The following is a 25,777-nucleotide window of genomic DNA, read 5'->3' as shown; positions in this document are numbered from 1 at the left end:
TCATGCAGTCGCACAGACTATCGAAGAAAACAAGTGGACAGTGGAGCAGCAATAGCGAGCGATTGTCACTCCGTCTAGCGTACAAAGCCAAACCGTTAGGCACCTGAGGAGCCAAGAAATGATCCGTATGAAGTAGCAATAACCGCTGATCCACTGCGCACGAATGTGGTAGACCATCCGCGCGTTGCTTATGAAGAAGCCGGGCATGGGCGTTTCTTTCGGTGCTGTCCCAGAAGCAATGAGCTTCCTGTCCAGCAGCCAACTTTGTGAAGGCGGCGCGTAGGTATCAGCTCGTGTGCTGTCGACGGAACTGCGATGCTCATGATCAGAAACCGCGTAGGCGCCGGCCTGAGGGTAGACATGCAGGGGCGTAGATGGTGAAACAATCGCCAGGATCAGCAACACCTGAGGAGCGAAGAAATTATGCGTATGAAGCATACTGCCATAAGCGCTGCTCCACTGCCCACTAAAGTGGTAGACCATCCGCGCGTTGCTTATGAAGAAGCCGGGCATGGGCGTTTCTTTCGGTGTTGTCCCAGAAGCGATGAGCTTCCTGTCCAGCAGCCAACTTTGTGAAGGAGGCGCGTAGGTATCAGCACGTGTGCTGTCGACGGAACTACGATGGTCATGATCAGCAACCGCGTAGGCGCCGGCCTGAGGGTAGATATGCAGGGGCGCAGATGGTGAAACAATCGCCAGGATCAGCAACACCTCAGGAGCAAAGAAATTATGCGTATGAAGCATACTGCCATAAGCACTGCTCCACTGCCCACTAAAGTGGTAGAAAATCCGCGCGTTGCTTATGAAGAAGGCGGGCATGGGCGTTTCTTTCGGTGTTGTCGTCCCAGAAGCGATGAGCTTCCTGTTTAGCAGTCAACTTTGTGAAGGCGGCGCGTAAGTATCAGCACGTGTGCTGTCGACGGAACCACGATGGTCATGATCAGCAACCGCGCGAGCGCCGGCCTGAGTGTAGATATGCAGGGGCGCAGACGGCGAAACAATCGCCAAGATCAGCAACATTTGTTAAATTATTGGGTTTAACGTGCCAAAACCGCTTTCTGATTATGACGCACGCCGTAGTAGAGAAATCCGGAAATTTCGACCACCTAGGGATCTTTAATGTGCACCTAAATCTAAGTACACGGGTGTTTTCGCATTTCGCCCGCATCGAAATGCGGCCGCCGTGGCCGGGATTTGATCCCGCGACCTCGTGCTCAGCAGCCCAACACCATAGCCACTGAGCAACTACGGCGGGTTGAGCAACAGCTGAGGAGCGATGAAATGATGCATATGAAGCATACTGCCATAAGCGCTGGTCCACTGCCCACTCCAGTGCCCACTTTTTCACTTAATGGCAATTTGAAGTGCTATAAGCAGCAAAATTTATCTTTCGTCAGTGCATGTTCCCGCACCTCATACACATGTAATTATGTGCTACTTTTAACATTTCTTGAAAACATAATCTGCATACTACTAGTTTGTGTGGACATTGGGATTAAGGTCTATCAGTGCGCTTGTGTCAGAGCCTTTCAACACTACAGTCCACGTCTACGGGACAAAAAGGACTGCAGTACAAACACCATGGAGCTGTGACACTGGGGAGTACGCGCTAGCCATCAATCACGGTTCTGGCAAAAATCAAATACAAATAAAATGTACGATTGAATTTACAGCTGTATAGACAAGAACAGGTCTCTCCGAACCGTTTAGGGCAAGCGTGCTTAATCTCGACTCTAGTCGCCAGCTGGTGGTGGAACCTGCGCTGCGTTCCGATTTTGAACACGGGGACCTCGTGAAAAGACCCGAAGAGCATTCTTGAGTAAATTCAAAATTTGGCTGCATGGTTTATGATCAACGTTTGGCATCACTAAAACACAATCTTTCTCTTTCTCTCCACACTAGCTGAGATAATCCATTTGTATTAGCTTTATTAAAAGAAGACGTTGTTCTAAATGTATTTACGTCACAATTATCGTCGTAGTTTCGATGTTATGAGCATTCAGGGTGTTACTGGCAGCGTTTTAACGGACACTAAGCGTTAAGCCGGGCCAAGATCACACTGATTCTGCGCAGCGCCAGCCTAGGCACCATATAAAGTTCACTCTGCGAGCATAACTACACGCCTTGTCATTTTCGCACCAGAGAAAATAGAAACCATGCGCAAAACTGAAGATTGCAGAGTTGAGCTATCCTGCAGATTCACAGCCCATTTGACAACGGGTCTTTTTATTTCGAGCAGCATCATTAACAATTTCGGTTGCTTTAAGTAAACGCCTCACGTTAAGCTTCACCCACCTACAACTCGGCCGTTTGGGACATTGCTATGATTGACGTTTTCAAGAACTACATGAAGAATTATCAAAAAAGAAACTGTACTTTGTAAACGATGCGCATGTACATCAACCATAACGTTCTCCCCACCACTATTTTCACGAGAATTGATCTTGGTGGGTGCTATAGTACTTCAAGTACAAGTAAGTAAATTGTACGCTCTTTTTAAGAGGAAGCTTTAGCTCGTGGCCAACCCCTGTTTCCCTATTCTGACACATTTAAAGCAGAAGAGCCTCACAAACACGCCTTTACCGTTACATAGCTGTGTAGAGGGAAAGATCGTTTACAGCGAAGCTGTGTACTTCTACGTTCAAGAAAATTTTCTGACGTAAGCAAAAAACTCCCCATACTTGGGTCCATCCCGGAGATACTGCAATGCCGGATGGACCCGCGGCGAAGGCGAACCAGGCGTTAAGCACTCCCCATACGCGGGCCGATCCTGAAACTAGTGCGCTGCCGCGCCGGACGCGGCGGAGCTGCAGTTCGCCATTAAGGGACCCACAAATACAGCTTCGCTGGTGCCCTTCCACTCTTCACAGTGTGGAAGGGCACTTACATTTTTTTTCGTACAGTCTTCAAAAAACTTCACCTTCAATGAAAGAAATGAGCTTGCAGAACATGTTATATTGCCACATGGTGTGGTGCAGCGAGGGACTGAAGAAGAGGAGAACGAGGTTCGTCTCGGCATCGCGCGTCGCCGCTTGCGTTTTCATAAAGCGAAACCGCCTGTATCTTCATTCAGCTTGTATACTCCAGCAAGGTATACGCGACAATTTGGTGGAGCTTGCTGGGTACGCTCAACTTATGCAGGAGACCCCACTGGGCAGCAAGAACCTCGCCCCACAGTTAGAGTTTATTCCAGTTCACCGCACAAGCCGGCGAATCCGAGGCCTCGTTCCAGAATTAGGAGACCTCCAGGAAAAAAGTAATGACGGCGACCGCCGCTACTTCTACGGAACGGGTGACACCGACTTACCTAACGCTGCTGAAGCCCCAAGTGCCGACGGCTTTTCATGGCGACACATTTGAAGACGTGGAAGACTGGCAGGCGGAGTTCGAGCTCGTGGCTGCGTTTAACGAATGGGACAACAACGCCAAACTCAGGAACGTCTACTTCAGCCTCCAGGATGGTGCTCGCATGTGGTTTATGAACCGCGAAAGTGCCCTGTCATCCTGGCATGATTTCCAGAGCAAGCAACTGGAGGCTTATTCCAGCCCCGATCGCCGGGAAAAAGTGGAGCGGACCCTTCAGTCACGAGTTCAAAAGCTCAACGAAAGCGTCACGATGTACGTGGAGGACATGACGCGTCTCTTTCAGCGTGCCAATCCGAGCATGTCGGAAGAGAAGAAGGTGCGTCATCTGATTAGAGGCGCAAAGGAGCAGCTCTTTCGCGGTCTTGTTCGGAATACGCCCAAGACTGTTGCGGAGTTCCTCACCGAAGCCACCGCGACAGAGAAAACCCTTCAGCAACGGTCGAACTTGTACAACCGACAAGTCAATGCCGCCTGCACTCCGGATGCTACATCGCCTTGCTTTGAGAGCTGACTCGCTCAGTCGTTTGCGACGAGCTGCAGAAGCACCACGGTACGCCGCCACCTCCAGTAAGCTCCCTCGCCAGCGTCGTACGCAACGAAGTACAGCAGGCACTGCAGGCATCTCTTTCCAGTAGTGAAGCACCACCTCTGCCAAGCGAATCCCAGCGCAAGACTTACGCTAAAGCAATACTGAGCCCCGTCCAAGCTCTCGCACCTATTATGTGGCGCCGCCAGTCGCGTTGCAATCGGCGCAAGCCGCTGGGACAACTCCGCTACCGTACTTCGACGATCGCCGAACACCTGCGGGGAAATCAGAAGTTTGGCGAGCACCCGATCGACGACCGCTGTGCTACCACTGCGGCGAAGCTGGTCATGTGTATCGGGTGTGCCCCTACCGACGTCTCGGACTGCGGGGTTTTTCTATCGATTCACCTCGACCTAGGTTCGGCCAAAGGCCACTCGACATCGCAGAATTTCTCGAACAGCAGCGCAGGCTGGGCCCATCGCAGCGGCAGTCACGCTCACCCTCAGCACGGCGATATTTCCCTGCTCGCGATACCACCTCGAGGATGACGCAACGGCGATCACCAAGTCCACGCCGGAAAAACTGACATCAGTGACCTTCCGAGGCGGGGCCGCTGACACTCTACGCGCTGGAGACCTCGTATCGTGCCGCCCGCAGAACAGCGAAAACGCGATGACGCCAGAACCAGTTTACGCGAACAAGATTTCACTGGACATACCTGTGTTGATCAACGACAGAAAAATGGGTGCACTTGTAGATACCGGCGCCGATTACTCTGTTCTTAGTGGAAAACTGGCGAGCGTTCTGAAAAAAGTTACGTTGCCCTGGAACGGCGCACCAGTTCGTACGGCAGGTGGCCACGTCGTCACACCACTGGACCTATGCACGGCCAGAGTAGAAATTCGTGATGCTGCTTTTCTCGCCACTTGTCTGGTTCTACGCGAGTGTTCCCGCGATTTAATTCTTGGGATTGACTTTCTACGGGAATATGGCGCCATTATTGACCTCCGCGAGCGCTGCATCACTTTCTCGACGCAAAGGGGAACACAGACCGACGCCACTGGACATAATTCTGCACTCCGCGTTTCGGACGATGGTATCACGATACCGCCGCGTGCGAGTTCCGGCGAAGTCCGAGGAGAGACAAGACGGTGAAGCCATTGTAGAAGAAAACATTTCTGTGTTACTGGCACAATGTATTTGTGTAGCGCGAAGTCTTGTGGGACTTCATAATAGCCAGACAAGAGTCCTCGTTACCAACTTTATCTCTGAGCGTCAGCACATTTTTCGTGGCACTGCCATCGCCTACGCCGGACCATCAACGGATATCGTCTAGTGCTTTGCTTCTGAAGTGGATACAGACGACGGTTCGCTACGAGACATTGATGTAAACTCCGAGCTTACGGACGACCAAAAGAGCGCACTGCAGGAACTCTTGAACGAATTCCGCGCGTGCTTCGCTCGGGCTACGAAGGTGGGCCAAACGCCAATCACGAAGGACCGAATAACGACATGCGCCGACGCACGTCCCATCAAACAACATCGTTATCGTGTCGCGCCGAAAGAACGTGAGGCACAAGTCAAGGAGATGCTAGATGATGGTGTCAGTCAGCCTTCGCACAATCCGTGGTCCTTCCAGGACGTTCTAGTCAAGAAAAAAGACGGAACGCTTCGTTTCTTGTCATATGCCACATTACCTACGTTGCTGCGTACCTCAACTGGTACCGAGCTGAGCAGAACAAGCTCGACACCCTCATACGAGGGGTCTACAAGCAAGCACTTGGTCTCCCACATTGCACCAGCACTGAACTCTTCAACCAACTGGGAGTTCACAACAACCTTTCCGAACTCATTGAAGCCCAACAACGCTCTCAGCTTGAACGGGTCACCCATACTGAAACGGGGCGCTTTATTCTGTCCACGCATGGCTTCACCTACCATCAGCAACAGGGCCCCAAACCACCGATCCCGACCGAAATCCGTAGCTGGATCTACATAGACCCTATCCCTAGAAATATGCACCCTGAATATAACAGGGCTCGGCGCCAAGCTCGGGCCGGAGCTATCATAAAAGCCCTTGCCATTTGTCACATTTGTTGATGCAGCCCGATACTCCCATGGCACACGATTTGTGGCCGTCGCCACACGCGATGGAGTACTACACCACGCCTCCAGCCTCACTACCCCCACTGCCGAGACGGCTGAAGAAGTGGCCATCGCCCTGGCCACTTTAGATCCCACCTGTCACACCATAGTGTGTGACTCTCGCTCAGCCGTTACTAACTTCAGCAAAGGGCGTATTTCTCCCCAAGCTCTTCGCATCCTCTGCCAGGCACCACACTCTAAAGACAGCATAATCTCCCTAACATGGATCCCGGCCCATGCGGGCCGTGTCCACCCACACCTCCCCAATCTCAACGAGGTCACCCACTCCATTGCGCGAGGCCTAGTCAGCCGCGCCGGAGTAACTGGAGATGAGTTGGACACCAGGGACAGTCTGACAGCTTATAACGACCTCGTTAAGGCCTTTTACCTGAGTCGCCGAATCTTCCCCCCGCCTCACCCAAAGTTCAGCCGGGCGCAGGCTACCACCCTGCGTCTACTACAAACAAACACGTACCCTTCAACCGCCCGCCTCCACCTTATATTTCCGGACGTCTACACTACCCCCAACTGCGGGTGCTGTGGAATTCACCCGGCTACGCTTCCGCATATGCTATGGGAGTGCCCAGTAAAGTACGCACAGTACGCACAGGCAAACACCACGATTCTCTCGTCGAGGTTGCATGAGGCTCTGCGGAGCTCCGCCCTCGACGACCAAACCTGGGCGACCCAGCACGCCCGCGAGGCGGCGGCGAGGCAAGCCCTCGACGTCCCTTCGTGGGAGGCGTAGGCCCGGCCATCATAAAGTGCTGGTTCTACAATAAAAGTTTATTCCTCCTCCTCCCTTCGTTTCTGTGTTGATTATCGACGCCTCAACGATGTTACCAAAAAGGACGTGTATCGATGACTCTTTAGACAGGTTGCGGCGAGCTAAGTACTTTTCGTCTCTCGATCTAAAGAGCGGTTGCTGGCAAATTGAAGTCGATGAACGAAACCGCGAAAAAACTGCTTTTGTCACTCCAGATGGCCTTTACGAATTCAGAGTACTTCCTTTTGGTCTCTGTTCGGCACCAGCAACTTTCCAGCGAATGATGGACGCCACTATCGCTGGTCTGAAGTGGCAAAGCTTCCTCGTCTACCTCGACGACCTGATGGTTTTTCGGCGACATTTGACGACCACCTGAAACGACTGCGCCAAGTTCTCGAAGCCATCCGAACGGCTAACCTCACCCTTAAGCCTCGGAAGTGTCATTTCGGCTACATGGAGCTGATGTTTCTCCGACACGTGGTCAGCGCGGAAGGCGTTAGCCCCGGTCCTACGAAAACTGCCGCTTTAGCTTCATTTCCAACGCCGACCGACAAGAAAGGTGTCCGACGCTTCCTGGGCCTTTGCGCATACTACAGGCGTTTCATCGTAAATTTTTCAAAGATGGCGGAGCCGCTGACTCGCCTCACGAGGGACGATGTATCGTTCGTCTGGTCTTCAGAGCAAGAGAGTGCTTTCATGGAGCTTCGACAGCCTCTGGTGCCAGCACCAGTTTTGGCCCACTGTGAGGAAGAGGCGGACACGGAAGTTCATACAGACGCCAGTAACGTTGGTCCTTGTGCGGTGCTTGTACAACGGCAGGAAGGTATTGAAAGAGGTATCGCCTACGCAAGTCGCGCACTATCGCGTGCCGAGACCAGCTACACCACTAAGGGTGTAGCCAGGGGGGGGGGGGGCTTTTGAGGCTTCAGCCCCCCTCCCCCGAAATTTTTTCGTGCTGTGATGCACTGCCAATGAACCAACCCAGCCGGAAATCATTCTGGATTGTCTCTAGAATACATTTTTCGTGCGCAAAAAACATTTTGGCGCGATGATTGTGAACTCGGGCTGGATTTCATGGCGACGCCCATGCAGCTGGAGTTACATAAAGCAAAGATCCCCATCGGAGCACAAAGTTTCAAGGGCGCTTTAATGGCGAGCGGATCGCCGCGGCACCTCGCAGAGGTCGCAGAATCTACGGAGCGCATGGATTTCAAGAAAGTTTAGACGTATAAAGATCACATAATGTTTTGATGCGAAAGGTGCATTGACATTTCCGAAGTCGTGCTTTACATGTTCAATTACAGATCTTTGTGGGTTTAATGTTCTTATTAACATTTGATGCCAAAGCTGCATTTACTTTTCTAAAGTCTTACATCGGACCCTACAACGAAACAAGCCAACTCAATACACTATCAGACAAGTTCGAAAAGCACGCAGCGAGGTCCGATGAGACGAAGCGTTGTGATCGTTCATATTTCCCATCATGTCACAGAAAACAATGTCAACATCTTTTTAACCTGCGTCAAAGCATCCATGTCAAGACACTGAAGCCAGCAAAGGTAACTGCGTTCTTATTTATTTTTTCTGCTTTGAATTGTATTCGCGAGGACACACTGAGCCTCTCCAATTTTTTGATCTCGCTACCCGAGAGCTACCAGAGCCAGCCAGAGGTCATGCGTTTTTCCTGTGTGGCCCTGACAACCGCGCGGCGCACTGCCGTGCGCGTTCGTTTTTCTCTGGCCGAGCGGATTTTGGTCTCGGAGGGTTTTGCACGCTTTCTGGCTAGCAGACAAGAAAAAGAGGTAATGGTCGCTCGCCGTCACCATTGTGGGGACTCGACAGATTGCATCGCGTTCGCTTAAGGGCATCACCATCGTTTCGATGTTATCGCATCGTCTACGGAAAGTCTTATCTCGCCAGTGTAGGATAACGAGCAGCATGCATATGGTTCTCTGTGGACCAAGCGTCTCATGTTTTCTTGGATATTCCTTAGGTAGCTACGTTAGGTGCCCCAGGTAGGCATTCGATTGTGGCCAAGATGCTTTCCTTTGCGTTTCTTCATTTCGGTGCCCCCTCCGACACACAAAGACATTGTTGCCACGCAGCGAATTGTCGCACGCTGAAAGTTCGATTTTGTTACTACTTTTGCGAAGAGTAATGGGCCATTAAACTCTTGACTTGCCGGATACTATTACTATATTATTGCGATAGCAATTAGGTGGACACTCAAGGCGCATTCCTGTCGTCGCCGTCATGTTCCGTATGAAGTCCAAGGGCGATAACATCGTCAGCGCGCGCCGCATGCTGTATGTGCGGGTGAAAGCGCAGCGGAGGGAGCGGACGTTGGTGGGTCACTCTTGTGCGCGCAACGGAGAAAAGCGGGAAGAAAGCGCACCGCCTTCCGTCGCGCGCGGTGCATCGGGTGAGTGGAGGGGGGTACGGGCCTTAGGATTCTGTGACCTGTGAATCTGTGATTGCACAACATGTTTATTTGCCTTGTTTGACGCATTATACGGGGTGTTTCAGCTAACTTTAGCCAGAGTTTAAAAATATGCCGATGCACTCTAAGACGACGCGACCAAATGCATGTTGCTCACTTTTGTATGCATTCTGTAGCTGTTCTTGTATATTGTTTATTTGGTAATTAGTCAAGATTAGTTAACTAACTTCTGAAGCAACGAAGCTAGGAAAAAAATTCCAATTTGAAAGTTTCAGAGCGCTTTGCAAAGCGTCTGAATAAACAGTCTCTGTCTTTCTATCTATTCAGAATTAGTGTTTTTCAGCTCACTGCGGATTCCCGCCATATACAAAAAAATCTAAACCGGGAGCACGGCGAAGCGTCGTCAGGGGAGAGGGAGTCCCGCGACGCGCCTGGCAGCGGTCCCAATGCGCGCGCGGCGCGCCTCCTGTCGGGGCAGCGCCGTACATTGAGAGGAGGGGGTCTTCTCTGTTTGCCGCAAGATGGCGCTGCGTGTGCGGAAAGCGCAGAAGAAATGCAGCGGAAACGCACTTCGCAACTCGTGTAATTGTGACTTCTGTACGTTACATGTTCATAATTACCGATATACACCGCAGTATAACTTTCCACGGCTCGTTTCGAAGGCAACACCGCATTCACTAGAGGCGCGTTTGCACCGCTTGGAAGCATCGAACTCGTGGCTGAGTGGTAGCGTCTCCGTCTCACACTCCGGAGACCCGGGTTCGATTCCCACCGGGCCAATCTTGGAAGTTGCTTTTTATTTATGAAGCGCCTGCCGTGATTTATCGCTCACGGTCAACGCCGCCGACGCCGACACCGACGACACCGGCTTTTCTGCGACACGAGCTCCTTAACGCTATCGCGTTAAAACACAACGTGACATGCCTGCTTGCGTGTGGTGATTGTACTGCTCCCAAGCTTTCCGTGCACAAACAGCCATAGCTGCAATAGCTGCCACTTAAAAAGCGACAGAGCAGCGACGCAAGGGTTGGCTGTTGGATTAAAGCTAACAACCGTTATCTCGTGTGTTGTGTAAAGCGATCTGATGGACGTGGTTGTAGTGGTAGGTAATAATTTCAGACTGCGATAAACAGACTATCGTGCATCAGCCGCTAAAGCGCGAGCAATTTTGTGGTGCGTTTTTCTAACGAGGAAAAAGCAAACTTGATCTTTAGTAGCTGCAAGCAGACAGAGACGGCAGGCTGCACAAATATTTCGAAGCTGGCACCAGGGCACGCGAATAAGCCCGATCGATTACAATATTCAACACTTACGAGTCGCTGAAGCAAGCCGGCAGCTTCACAAGAAAGAGGCAGAGAGCTTCATTCATAAATAATGAGGTTTGTCAGAACGTTTTGCCTTTTATGGCGGCTAATCCACACGCTAGCATGCGCAGCGTGGCGCACAGCTCGGTGTGTCCAACTTAACTGCCTGGATGATTTTGGAAACAGCTGGACTGCACCCTTATCATCTGCAGTTGCATCAATGCCTGGAGTCAAAGGATATTCAAAAGAGACTCAATTTTGCGAATGAGATTGTGATTCAGGTGGAGCAGGATTCTGACTTTCTCACCAAGGTATCCGGACTGACGAGGTTAACTATTCCAGAAATTGCCAAGCAAATACCCACTATAGAAGTGAGCAAAATCGCCACTGGCTAGGAATATCCCGCCACCAATATCAGTGGTCTTTTAACGTTTGGTGCGGAATATATGATACCAGAGTCATTGGCCCAGTGCTTTTAACAACACTCTGACCAGCAAGAGGTATGCCAGTTCCTCAAAGGGCAGGTTGACGACTTCCGCTGCAACATGCCACTAGCGCAGCTTGACGCAATGTGGTGTCAGCACGGCGGGGCCAGTCAAGCACGACAGTCAAGTACGCGCAAGCCTTGATGTTACTTTTCCAGGGCAATGGATAGGGAGAAACAGACCTGTGCTGTGGCCGGCAATGTCATCCGACCTCAGCCCTCTCGACTTTTTCTTCTGGGGCTATATTAAGGATCACGTATTCACAACGGAAACGACGACTCCAGAAGCCTTACAGGAGAAGATAATTGAAGTCTGCCAAAGCATTTTACTGACGGTGCTCAAGGCAGCGACAGCAAGCGTTCTCAGAAGGTCCCAATGTTGTATCGCTGCAGAAGGTGATCTCTTGGAGCGCTTGCTGTGAAAGCGCATGAAAAATAAACATAAATTCGGTGAAATACCGCGTCTGGTCATTAATGATACTCTTATTCCATCATTTTAGGCCTTCTGAAAGCTGAGTTTGTTTTTATTTAGGGAAGTTCAATTTGCTTACAGCTATCGCGAAATGACGGACCTGTTACTTCCGGCAGCACAAGCGATAACCATGCGTCTGCTTATCGCTATAACGAGCATTCGCTAGGGGAGCACATCACTGGCGTAAACGGCACAGCCAATGCCTACGTGGTTGCCCTGTCGCCTTTTTAGTGGTAGCGCGCCTATGGCTGTTAGTGCGCGGAACGTTGGGGAGCAGTGCAATCAGGACGCGCAAGCGGTCATGTCGCTAGTTTTGTAGTTCGCGGGCATCATCAGTAAGCTGAAATACACTAATACCTAATATATGTACATAGAAAGACAGAAACGGTTTATTCGGACGCTTTGCAAACGGCTCTGCAATTTTCTAAATTGAATTTTTTTCCAAACTTTGTTACTTCAGAAGTTGGTTTATTAATCTTGACTAAAACTCTAATTAAGCAAAACACATAATATAGCATGACACATTACCTACAAAAGTGAGCAACATGCACTTGGTCGCGTCGTCTTAGAGTGCATCGGCATATTTTTAAACTCTGGCTAAAATTAGCTGAAACACCCTGTATAAAGTGACCTTTGCTTAGATACGTAGATTTATTGGTTACTTGTAAGTATATTTAAATATCTTGTTGCGAGGTTTTGTGGATACATGCAGTGAACTTTGTTTCCAGAGACACTTTTTTGCTTTTTATCAATGGTTATCTTGGCATTTGTGTATTCCATTTACTTCGAATTTGTAATGTATATTTTGCAGAACTGCTGCTTTTTATATGTGATCTCTGTTGCGACTACGATTTCGGTGCAATTACAATACGCAACCGGTGACAGCTGCTCCTGCGCAGTAAATTGGAACGAAGGACAGCCTCTCTGAGATTTTCCCCTGGCAGTTGCATATGTTCAAAGATGCAAACAAGGCTTTCGAATGAAAAAGTATTATTAACATATTCGTCCTCAACTTATTCATGTCACGGCCTTTACATTTATCATATCAGCGGCATGCACTGCTTTGCTTGTTTCGCACTGATATAGCTCAAAGTTCGCGTGATATTTTCTTTCTTAATAAAGAGGCAAACAACATGCATGGAAGCACTGATATCAGTTATTTTTGGCACATTTTTTAGGACATAAGAATATATTATTTTATGAAGGAATACATATTTTACTTGTCTTGACAGTGTGTAGCCTTCAAGAATTTGTTTGCAGCATTTTTGGCAATTGAAATGCAGTTATTATTCATGTATTTGATCCCTCGACAAATTCTCTGTGGAGGCCAAGCTCCAACATGAGTCCCCCCCTAAGGAAATTTCTGGCTACGCCACTGTACACCACCACGATAAAAGAATGTCTTGCCGTCGTATGGGCGCTGGCCAAATTTTGACCTTACCTTTACGGCCGCCCATTCAAAGTTGTAACTGATCATCGCTCGTTATGCTGGCTTGCAAATCGCCGGGAATTTTCTGGACGATTGGCACGGTGGAGTCTACGTTTGCAGGAGTACGACGTGACCATTGTGTACAAGTCGGGCCGCATACACGAAGACGCTGACGCACTCTCGCGCGCCCCTATCGACACTTCCGACCACGACATTGAGGACGACGGCGCTTTCCTTGTGGCCGTAAGCTTTACTGATTTGTCCACATGGCAGCGCGCAGACGACGCGCTATGGCCTATGTTCAAACATCTGGAAGGATGAAACCCATCAATATCCCGGCATATCGCTCGAGGATTGTCGTATTTTTGTTTACGACATGGCGTCTTGTACAAGAAGAACTCCGCTGCTACCAACAAGACCTAGCTTTTGGTCGTTCCAGCAGACCTCCATGCCGAAGTTTTGTTCGCCTGTCTTCACGAGCCTCCATTTGGCCATTTGGGTTTCACGCGGACGCTTCATAGAGTGCGCAAATTTTACTACTGGCCGAAACTTGCCGAGTGTGTTAAGCGGTACATTCAAGCCTGCCGTGAATGCCAGCGCCAAAAGTCGCCAGCTGTGAAGCCTGCGGGATTGTTGAACCCGGTTGACCCACCTCGCAAACGTTTCGACCAGGTCGGCCTGGATCTTCTGGGCCCGTTTCCACTGTCATCTTCTGGCAACAGGTGGATAATCGTCGCCGCGGACTATTTAACGCGGTATAATCAGACAATAGCGCTGCCTCGAGGCACAGCTTCCGAGGTTGCCCAGTTTTGCATAGAGAGCATCGTCCTACAACATGGCGCCCGATCGCACATCATCACAGACCGAGGCAAAGCCTTTACAGCACAGCTCATTGAAGATGTTCTTAAACTCAGCTGCACGACCCATCGAAGGACAGTTGCCTATCATCCGCAGAGAAATGGCTTGACCGAACGACTGAACAAAACGATGACTGACAGGCTGTCTATGTACGTAGACGTACAGCACAAGACGTGGGACGAGATACTCCCTTACGTAACGTTTGCCAATAATACTGCTAGGCAAGAAACAACCCGCTTCACGCAGTTTTACCTCGTTTACGGCCGTGAAGTGCAGACTATGTTAGAAGCAATACTGCCGTGCGACAAGATCGATCATCTTGAGCACGCCCAAGATGCCGAAATTTTCGTGAAACGCGCGGAAGAAACCCGTCAGCTCGCCCGAGCGCACGTTAAGTAACAACAGAGCATCGATGCGCACCGTTACAATCTCCGCCATCGACATGTCGAGTTCCAACCTGGTGATAAAGTTTTGACGTGGACACCCGTGCGCCGAAAAGGACTATCCGAGAAGCTTTTGAGTCGCTACTTCGGACCTTAGAGAGTGTTGCCGTGAATTACTGACGTGAATTACGAAGTCTCTCCTCACGGAAGCCAGCCTCCCCGACGTCGACAACCGCAAACTGTGATAGTGCCCGTTGTGCGGTTGAAACCATACTATGGCCCCTAATATTCGACGTTTTCAGCCGCTTCGGTTAGTTTTTGCTGTTGCTCGTCCATCAGTGCCTGATGACTATATCGCACACCGCAGTGATTGTGACTATAGCCTATGTGTTCGTCCTAGACCATCTCGGCGCTCTCAGGTCAAGCCTATGTATGCTTTCCTCCGTTTTTTTTTTTTTGAAGAAGGGGTAATGCCACTTAATGTGCCGCAGCAAAGGACTGAAGAACAGGAAAACGAGGTTCGTCTCGGCATCGCGCGTCGCCGCTTGCGTTTTCGTAAAGTGCAACTGCCTGTATCTTTATTCAGCTTGTATACTCCAGCATGGTATACGCGACAATATGGGCTCATTGCGTAACATACATCATACCTGAAGTGCAAAAGAAGTTTGGAAGCACACTCGCATGTTGCCATAGCCGCCTATATTGTGTAGGACAAAGTTGGTGCAGCTAAAGAGAAACAAAATAAATTTCGTAACTATTTATCTGAATTTCGTAATATGCTGTCTGGCGGTAAGCTACCAGACTAAGCAACGACGAAGTGATAAAGAATAAACGAGGCACAGCCGGCTTCGAACCTGCTATGTCGTGCTCGTGGTACGAGTGATCATCACCTGTCGTTGGTCACAGCACTCGGCCTTCACTGCGACGCGCTGTGGTAGCCAAAAACCAACTTTATTTACCTATTAAAAAAATTATGTGACCTTGTTATGGAAACTCTGATTTTGGAACGACATTTTGCCATTTCAAGAGCTGCTGCTGCAACCAGCGCAAATCTGAGTAATTCAAGCTGCTAAATTCCCTAAAATATACTATTCGATGCAAAGTTTCAATAGATGCCGATTTTTATGGGGCAAAAAACTAAAATCGTCCAGAATTTGAATGTTTCTATAGACTACCAGTCTTAAAATTTCGCCCTCAATTTAGAAAGCATTTTCTGCCGTAAGCGACGACAGTGTTTGCATGAGATATCAGGCTCGGCACGCAGACCCAATTTCAACGGAAATTTTTGAAAAATGGCTTTTGTGATTAGTTATTAGCAGAAAACGACGCTCCCCCATAAAAAACGCGCACGTTTCTAGGGGCGGCCGCTACAGGCGCTCTTCGGCGATGTCCCTCAGCTAGGACCAAAATGTAATGAAGCTCTGTTGAAAGCAGTACAAAACCCTAAATAATTGACGACAGAGTCGGGGATAAATAAGAATGAATTCAATTTATAAAGGTAGGAGTGGTCGAGATAGAATGCCCTTATATAGACCGTTTACTAGTACATGGGTAATGTACAGGTTAGCAATGCAGGCGATAGAAGCTGCAAGCATGGGCAGAGAATAGTAGCATAATGAGAGAATTTCAGAATGGCTTAAGAATCGGTAAGTGTTTGCATGATAGCTTATTTGTCCTTACTCAGTGTATTGAAATAGCGAGAGAAGAAATAAGACTGTTAATGTGGCTTTATTGAGAACTACCAGAGCGTATTACAAAGAAAACCGCTACATATTTCGATATATTCTGGAAGGGGAAGGCATAGGCAACAACTATATACAGCGTTTGACGCAGATTTAGCTATAAAACACAGTTTCCGTAGAATGGGAAGGGATGAGGAGCGAGGAGAAAGTTCATTTCAACAAGGCACTGAGACAGTGGTGCCCTCCATCCCCGCTGCTGTTTATGATATACAGTCAACCGCAAAAGTCTACGGGACGCAGGATCTGCCAAAAAGCTGAATTCTCGCGAAGCATGGTCAGGCAGCCTCGAATTAAATGTTCCAGCATGTAGTAGGCTTCGCCACCTACGCAATGATTCATTAAGTGTCATGCCTTAACAGTGCAGGAATTCACATGTGAAAGGGAAACCGCATCCCGCAAACTTTTGCTGTTGACTGTACATGGTGAGGACGGAGAGGGCGCTAGGGGAAAGTAATATCGGGTTTAATCTCTCATACAGACAGTCAGGTACAGTAGTAGAGCAGCAGCTTCCAGGTTTATTTTATGCGGACGAGATTTTATTGCTAGTTAACGAGCAAAGTCATACCAAATGTCTGGCAATAGCTGTGGACAGAAAGGCGGGAGTTAAGGTCTAAAATTGAGAGTTAAAAATATCTGGTATTATGGTACGCGATGAGAACAGTGGGCAGCGTCAATACAAGGCCACGAAATACGTCAAGTATTATTACCTCCGTATATGGATAAACGAAGGCAACAAACATATGGAAACACGGGAGAAAGTAATAATATCAAAGGGGAAGAGAAGTTTGGCCTTAATGAAACACAAAGCGCTATGGGGATAAAATAGGTACGAGGTGCTCCGGGGTATGTGGAAAGGTGTAATGGCTCCAGGGCTTACAGTTGGAAATGCAGTTGTTTTGTTGAAATAAGGGGTAAAATCAGCACTTGATGGCGGCCAAAAGTCATGTAGAGGCCTCGCATTGTGCACTCACGCGAAGGCTACAAATGAAGGTATGCAGGATGATATGGGGTGGACAAGTTTTGAAATGAGGGAAGCTCACAGTAAAATTGATTATTAAGAGTGACTGAGGAATATGGAGGAATGTAAATGGGCTGGGAGAGTTTCCAGGTGTTTGTACAGGAACAAATTTGATTCCCACTGAAGGAAAAAGAACTACGAAGCCTACCAGCAAGTATGCGACCTTTATGGTGAGCAACATACCTGCAAAGAATGTGAAGCGCGAAGTCAGAGAGGAAGAGATAATCTCATGGGTGACGGCAATGGAAAAGAAACCTGTTCTAATTAACCACTGCAGAGGAAAAACCGAAATCCGGAACGAAACATTTATGATGACTCAAAGTGAAGCTCATTACTTTTCGAAGCAAGATCAGGAGACCTTATAACACGCATTTATAAAGCGGGATACAGCAAGGAAGAAGACCATGTGGTTCCTGTGCTAAAGCTAGGAAAACGATAGAGCATTCTTTATTAGAATGTGAAGATATCTGCCCAGCAGTCGATTTACGCACGTCAGGCTTCCTTGAAGCCGTAATGTTCAGCGAGAGCGGGAGGAAGGCAAAGATGTCCGCAGTGGAGATTAGTAAGAGGTGATTGGAAGATTGGTGGAAGTAGGGAAACGACAAATAACGGAGGCATGCAAAGACTAGTTGCGAATAGGGGTTCAGAAAGCTTGGTGATGGGAATTGTTCGTGTGTTCTTTTTATTCCTTTTCGTTTCTCTTTCTATAATATAGGTAGGACATTAGGCAATATAAGAACATAAGTTTTCCGGTGAGCGCCCCGACCAGCTTCTCGAACCCCGAGCGCGCGTGTACGTGCGTGCGTGTGTGTGTGTGTGTGTGTGCGTGCGTGTGTGTGTGTGTGTGTGTGTGTGAGTGCGTGTGCGTGTGTGTGTGTGTGTGTGTGTGTGAGTGCGTGTGTGTGTTTGTGTGTGTGTGAGTGTGTGTGTGAGTGCGCACGCGCGCGTGTGTGTGTGTGTGTGTGTGAATCTGCCTTCGTGTAACTGTCTTATTGTGAAGAAATACTCACAAAGTACTCAAAAGAATCAGGGTGTAGACGAGCCGTATGTAAAAATATTGGAAGATATCTATAGCGGCTCCACAGCCACCATAGTCCTCCATAAAGAAAGCAACAAAATCTCAATAAAGAAAGGCGTCAGGCAGGGAGATATGATCTCTCTAATGCTATCCACAGCGTGTTTACAGGAGGTATTCAGAGACCTGGATTGGGAAGAATTGGGGATCAGAGTTAATGGAGATTACCTTAGTAACTTGCAATTCGCTGATGATATTGCCTTGCTTAGTAACTCAGGGTACCAACTGCAATGCATGCTCACTGACCTGGCGAGGGAAAGCCGAAGGGTGGGTCTAAAAATTTATCCGCAGAAAACTAAAGTAATGTTTAACAGTCTCGGAAGAGAACAGCAGTTTACGATAGGTTGTGAGGCACTGGAAGTGGTAAGGGAATACATCTACTTAGGCCAGGAAGTGACTGCGGATCCGGATCATGAGACTGAAATAATCAGAAGAATAGGAATGGGCTGGGGTGTGTTTGGCAGGCATTCTCAGATCATGACCAGAAGGTAGCCATTATCCCTCAAGAGAAAAGTGTATAACAGCTGTGTCTTACCAGTACTCACGTACGGGGCAGAAACCTGTAGGCTTACGAAAAGGGTTCTACGTAAATTGCGGACGACGCAACGATCTATGGAAAGAATAATGATGGGTGTAACGTTAAGGCATAAGAAAAGAGCAGATTGGGTGAGCGAACAAACGTGGGTTAATGACATTGGAATGTAAATCAAGAAAATGAAATGGGCATGGGCAGGACATGTAATGAGGAGTCAAGATAACCGATGGTCATTAGGGGTTACGGACTGGATTCCAAGGGAAGGGAAGCGTAGCAGGGTGCGGCAGAAAGTTAGGTTGGCGGATGAGATTAAGAAGTTTGCAGGGACAACATGGCCACAATTAGTACATGACCGGGGTACTTGGGGAAGTATGGGAGAGGCCTTTGTCCTGCAGTGGACCTAACCAGGCTGATGATGATGATGATGATAATGATGATGATTCTTACAACTCGTTCGGGGGGACCAGGCCGTATTGCTCTGCTGCACACGAGCTTTAACGCTAGTTTCAATTTATTCATCAGATATATGAGCAGCTGGAATAATTACAATGAGTTAGTCGTCCGGCAGCATTTTTAGTGCAGAAAAAAATCATAGCGCTGTCAAAGGCTCACAAACCCTGCTGCAAAGCATAGCTTGGTGGTGACGTTCATATTGCCATCACTGCAACTCCAAAATGGCACCAAATGTATTCTCCCGTTTCCGGCACGTCTTACGGAATATTAAAAGCTTGCATTGAAAAATTCGAACGGTTTTTCGGCAAGATGGCATAATAATGATTAGTCTTCTTTCTACGTACCGTCAGGGTAGTGGCATATCGGTCTCTCTGTAACAAAGCAACAATATTCGCGTTAGTTATTTAAAGAAAACGCAACACGATAGCTCCGAATAAATAAAATGACTTGCACACAACAGGCATTTACGAAAGACAAATCGGTTTTCGCTGTGAGTACGAAGTCGTGAGTAAAACGTTAAATGCAGTGCTGTCGGGTGACAGTCTCCATCGCATTATAAGACGTGTGATTGGCATCTTGAGACAAATTATACTGCGCGCCTTCATGACAAGAATAATTTCGACGAAATATTTTAATTTTTATTTAATAAGTGGTCGCTTCGCTTTTTAAGAAATTTTGAACTAATTCTCTGAAGCACCCTGATTAGAAATTCCACTGAAATGGTTTTGAACCTTCATTACCGAACCTTTGACCTCCCCGTGTAAAGTTTAAGACACCATTCACACAACACTAGCATAAAAGCAGCAATCACTTATGTGGAACCTGTGGTAGTATGCGTGCTATCTATGAGATATGCTTGAGAAGAGGGTAATAAAAGGGAAGCAACAGAAATAAAATATAACCCCTAAAAAGGAAAGCACAAAGAGCGTCGTAGAAGATCTTGCCTTGGGTTAGGATATGTTGGCGCGAAAACCCACAAAAGAGGAGTAATTCCTTTGGCCTATCCGAGCCGTTCTTTCAAACGATTTCAGACAAATTTCACATTTCTAACGCATTAGTCATTTTATGCCCTAAATAAGTCACCACCACGAAGAAGTCGAAAAATGTCACTAACACGGGTAGTGCAAGCGTGAAAAATATAGGTCCGGAACATGCTGTATTGGAGCGTCAGTTACCAAGCGTTTCCAAGTTTTAACGCGATAGCGTTAAGGAGCTCGTGTCGCAGAAAAGCCGGTGTCGTCGGCGTCGGGTGTCGGCGTCGGCGGCGTTGACCGTGAGCGATAAATCACGGCAGGCGCTTCATAAATAAAAAGCAACTTCCAAGATTGGCCCGGTGGGAATCGAACCCGGGTCTCCGGAGTGTGAGACGGAGACGCTACCACTCAGCCACGAGTTCGATGCTTCCAACCGGTGCAAACGCGCCTCTAGTGAATGCGGTGTTGCCTTCGAAACGAGCCGTGGAAAGTTATACTGCGGTGTATATCGGTAGTTATGAACATGTAACGTACAGAAGTCACAATTACACGAGTTGCGAAGTGCGTTTCCGCTGCATTTCTTCTGCGCTTTGCGCACACGCAGAGCCATCTTGCGGCAAACACAGAAGGCCCCCTCCTCTCAATGTACGGCGCTGCCCCGACAGGAGGCGCGCCGCGCGCGCATTGGGACCGCTGCCAGGCGCGTCGCGGGACTCCCTCTCCCCTGACGACGCTTCGCCGTGCTCCCGGTTTAGATTACTATCTATCTCTCTGCCCGTGCCGATCACGACGTTTGGCTGGCGTAGATCGTTTCCCCTCCGAGACACCGAGTTCTTTGGTTCGTTTCGTTCGCTCAGGCGCACGTTTCGTTGCCGCGTCGAACGCTGCGTTGCTCGACGCTCACCGCGTGATAGGTGGGCGCTAAGTCCGATGCGGGGCGCATCGTAAGTGATTGCTGTGCCGTAGCGCATTGTCTTATACCCCTTGGCGGGTCGACGGGAACGCTGTCGCGTCCCACTCTTGAAGGCGAAGCTTAAGCGTCCTCCAATTTTTTAATTTGTAAGCCCAAGTGCATGTACCTGCTTGGTTCTTGCTTGTCATTTCAATAATTTTATGGTTTACGACGACAAGTAATAATGTAATAGTTTCGTGATGATCACAACTTCATGCACTCCAAATAAAAGGCGCTCTTAACCGTTCTATGCAGTTTACCAGCTCTCGTCTCTAAATTTATGTTTAACGCTTGCGAATAGTACTTGCGGATATATGCATAAAAAATGCGGCTCAGAAGTAACGCTAAAAGCAACCAATGCAATACCATGGGGAAGCACATGCAATTGAAAGCTTAGGCGAGGGTTGCAAGAAAACACGTCTGGTGAGATAACAGATAGAGAAAAATGTCGCAGTTTCCCTCAGAAACGAAGCTTCGATTGCGATAGCAAATTAGTGGACAGTTATACCAACTAAGGATAGTAATTTTATCGGTTTTATAAAGTCGTAAACACAGGCATACTAAATAAACTGATAGGCATTGTGTCGCCCTCGCAGAAACAAACATGAACACATCGCACTGAAACATCGAGGTAACTCGCTGTCGAAACGCTGCAGTAAGGAAATGCGGCAGCAGCAGCGAGCAAATTCACCTTCCTTCTGCATATCGCATGAACGCAAAGCCGGCAAAACGCAGCGCGCGGCGGACGCAGTCCTCTTCGATTATCGCTTTCAAGGTATACAGCGGCCCGAGCGATCGCACGCGGCCACTGCAGCCGTCCGAAGTAGAACGTGCCACCAACCCCCCTTCCCCCCCTACCCTCGGCATACCGGATCAGCGTCGCAGATAGCTTTCAAGATACAGCGGCCAGGGTGGGTGTGCGCGGCCGCCCGGGTCGTCCTGAGTAGAACGCGCCCCCCTCCGTACCCTTCCACGGAGGCGTGCGTGCGACGGAAGACGGCACTCTTCCTCTCCGCTTTCCTCGCCTTCGTGCGCGAGATTGAGCCGCGATCGCCGTCTCACCCTCGCACGATTTCACTCGCGCATACAACAGACTACGCGCAGAGACGATTTTTTCGCCCTTGTACGTTATACCGTACCTCACGGCGAGGCCGATGGCGACGACAGCAATGCGCCTGGAGTGTTCATATAATTGCTATCGCAACAAAATTTGGTAGTTTCACTCCAAGGGTGAAGCCCTGAAAGCGATGGCAAGGTCTGTCCACAAGGAACCCGGCTGTATAATTTCTTAAACCTCAATTAAGGTTTGACTTGGACACTCACTAGAAGCTCTCGTGTCTAAAACTAAGGCCCAAACAATGAAACCTTCCTTTCGTTCGAGCGCTTCCTAACCTTACGTGAGGCCTCCTTACAGCCAAGGACCGATGGAGGAAGCAAGCGTACTCTGATAGCTCCCTTCACCCGTCCTCGCGTAAGGAGCGGTTGCCACGTGCCTGGGTTCGAGACTATCTCTTAAAATCTTCACGCGAACACCATTATTCTATAAAAAAATGCTGTATCATCGCACAATCTAAGAGATAATATAGAGAAGCGTGGACGCTTTCTTGTAGTTTTGTTAACTACACTTAAAAAAAGTTGCGCATTACAGTGCAAAACTTGATGTGCTCCATCAACGCTGGCACGCCAGCGTCGTGCAACGCCTAACAACGCTTTCATGCCACACACGTGACTGTAACATACATGCCTGGCAAGACGTACCGTGCTCGCGCTTCTCTGCAGGTGTGCGACAGCGCGCATGCGCAAGCAAACGTCACGTGGTTAAGCAGTGAGGTGAAGCGCTAGTTCAGGGCCAGGAGGGGCGTAAGGACGCATGAAGGTAGCTTTGGAGCTAGCTTATGCTGAGAAAGCACCAAGGAAGCCTTCACCTAGGGCCCCTCAGTAAGGAAACTTTCAGAGTGACATAAGGTAGCCTCACCGCAATGAATGCTTCCTTACTGAGGTAAGGAAGATTTCGTTGTTTGGCCCTAAAGCTTCTTTACCAAACCCTGCCAGACATCCCTGGCCATGGCTGCTACTGCAACTGTCTGGCTGAATAGAATCACTACTCACGTCGCGAAGCTCATGCGCGTGAGTCCACGTTCGCGTAAGAACATGTGTGCATGCGTTAGCTTCCATTAGCCCATTGACACAGGAATAAAACAGAAAAAATAACGGTAAACTCTACCACTTTCTTACGTGCCGAGCTTCTCTCAGGATACGTCTGTCCTCGAAAAAAATGCCTATCGTCCTCACGACATCAATGCGTCAACGTCCCATAGTGTGCATTCAGATTAACTGGGGTTTGCATCTCGGCTTAGATTTTGAACGGTGTAGTGCATAAATATAAACAATGTATCACTATAAAGTGCGACTGGTAGGGGGCGTAAACATATCCTGTGATATTACACGGTGCATAAATGGCAATTAGGACATTTGCACGCATAGGATATAGTCCTGGGATTAACAGCGCAAAACTGGACGGAGACACGAGACGAGAAGACGGCATCGCAAGTGTGTGCAAAACCACCAATCCGAAGCTGCTGTTGTATTGAAATACCATTTAGTGGTATAACATTTACTCATTGCACGAAAGCGACGCTAAACACTGATTCAAACACGGGCATTGCATCGGCATAACTTTTTTTTTCTAAAATTCATAGCCAATTGTCAAGACTCCAAACAAACCATGACTTCTCCGATTTGCCTTGTACTGCAAACATACTTAAGTTTTCAAAGTGAAGAGTCTATGGACGTACTTTTACACCATATTTAGTGGTCTTTCATGAGCGTTCGCTATATTTAATACAGTGCAGACTGTGAGCATGTATCTTTCGGGCGGCGGATATATCAAGTTTTCCCGGTACAGTGGCACCTGCGTATAGGCATACGCTGTCTCTCCTATCCGTTCTCTGAAAGGTTCAATATTTGAGAAGAAAATCCCGCAGAACGTCCTCTGGGAGTTCTTTAAGTATGCGTAAGCATTGTACCACTTTGTCATCCCCACGTATAGCCCGGTGTCCTTATCGATGATATGAACGTTTATACGACCGGTATAAACGACAACCCGGTGGCAACAGGCACTGCTGCGGACGGCGGCGCAAGGTGAATTGACGAGGCAAGCTAACTGCCGCAGGTGGCGCGCCAGGATCACTGATGCCGGTCTGATTTTTATAAGCTCGTCTCACTCTTAGCGCCTTGTCGGTGCGCGTCGAACCATTATGCGCCGCGCGGCCATATCTTGAAGTCTGCGCTGTAGACAGAGTGCGCCAGCTGCTGATCGTTTCCAGCGCCGTGTTCTCGCCTCTTCGCGTTGATGAGATGCGCAGGCTCATATCTTGAAAGCGATTTCCGAAAAGGGCAGGGCGCTTTGTGGGCGCTGTGTTCTCGCGGCTTCTTTCGCCTGGATGCGACAGGCAGCACGAAGACAAATCAGCTTGGAGTGCGGGTTCAATCTATATTTTATGCGTGATTTCAAAGATTGTTCGCACTTTTTTGCTTTACTTTACTGAGTGCTTGCAGCATGCTTCACCTCCCCCGTGGGTTGGTCCGGTATTGCGCTATCTGCGGGATCGGTCCACTTTCCTGTCTTACGTGATGGACGGTTTTCTCATTAGGTAAGCGTAGAAATGCCTATGCATTAAAACTGTGGCGTTGTTCTAGCGATACTTTTAGCGCCAAAACACAACCAAGTTCTTTCCAGGTGAGCTCTGCAGTGCATAACGCTCTGAACCAAGGGCAGCCATTGTGATCTATAAATATAGCTTAGGATTGCTCAGGGGCGCACGCAAATAACCTGCAGATAAATGTTTACTTGTGATATGCCGTCGTTTGCTAAGAGCCCAATACGTAATCGTATGACTGACATAGAACGTTGATTCAGCCAACCCTTACCACAACTTGGTGAGCAGAATGCCACCGCGGCGAAAACAGCCAGGTACACCACAAAAATCTTTCGGATAGTCGTAGACGCAGTAAGGTTCTTTCAGATGCAGTTGCCAGCTTACAGAAAAACCTCTTCTCTTTATATATACCCTTTGTGAAAAAAAATTATGGGAGCTGTGCTATAGGTGAAGTTTCTTTTTTTTTCCGTTGCTGTACACGCTTACCTACGTGCAGAACACGTCGGCTTTATTGTAAAGCGTTTTTGACCTTCGCGATCTTCTGTAAGAATTCTTTAGTTTCCCACCTGCTGTCGTACCATCTGCAGTTGCTCGAAGAGGCTAAGGCCATTCCTGTTAACTGAGGATACGTTAACCCTGGTTCTAAAAAAAAACGCTTTTTTTATGGTGTGAACATATGCAGTTTCTGTACTTCTTATTGCTGGGTATTTCATTTATTGCGGTCCTGCCTTTCAAAGTATTATTTCTTATTCAGATTTATACTTGGCGTTTTGACTATGTTGCAGTGAAAAAATTTTCAAACATAATATAACGCTCGAAGAATGAATGATATCCTTGTTGTAGGGACAAAACGATAAAATCCAGTGTTTCAGTTACTACCTTCCACACGATCAAGCGCATTCACGGCACGTCTTCTTTTTTAAAATCTTTGCCACGGTTTCGCCGAATTGAATATCATTGTTTGTCCTACACGCGTAGAGAGGATACAGCTGCGCTTTATGTATTGTCATGTCTAAAAGGCTTGCTAGAACAGTGCACAACATGTTATCTAACGGTACGAAGAATGACAATGAAGCTCTTTAGATAACGCTCCATTTAGGTTCCACGCCGCACACTCTAAGAAAAAAGAGAGCAGAAAGTGAGTCACGGGACCTGGACTGTCTTTTTTCTACCGAAGGCGCTTTTTTGCGCGAGTA

The 25,777-nt window shown here is 48.4% G+C and overlaps 1 long non-coding RNA gene across 1 annotated transcript in view; it reads right to left on the bottom strand.

Moving 5' to 3' along the window:
- LOC139051825 (uncharacterized) overlaps nucleotides 1–24,921 on the bottom strand; it is an 83,867-nt gene extending 58,946 nt beyond the window's left edge. The window contains exons 1-2 of the long non-coding RNA XR_011509574.1: nucleotides 24,853–24,921; nucleotides 19,341–19,367 (exon numbers count right to left, since the gene is read on the bottom strand). This is a non-coding gene — a long non-coding RNA (uncharacterized lncRNA). The remainder of the gene's footprint in view (nucleotides 1–19,340; nucleotides 19,368–24,852) is intronic.
- Nucleotides 24,922–25,777: the final 856 nt, after the last annotated feature.

Source organism: Dermacentor albipictus, unplaced genomic scaffold, assembly GCF_038994185.2.
Source record: "Dermacentor albipictus isolate Rhodes 1998 colony unplaced genomic scaffold, USDA_Dalb.pri_finalv2 scaffold_15, whole genome shotgun sequence".
NCBI classification, from domain to species: Eukaryota; Metazoa; Arthropoda; class Arachnida; order Ixodida; family Ixodidae; genus Dermacentor; species Dermacentor albipictus.
Note: the sequence above shows the minus strand (reverse complement) of the source record. Positions and strands in the feature narration are given on the sequence as shown.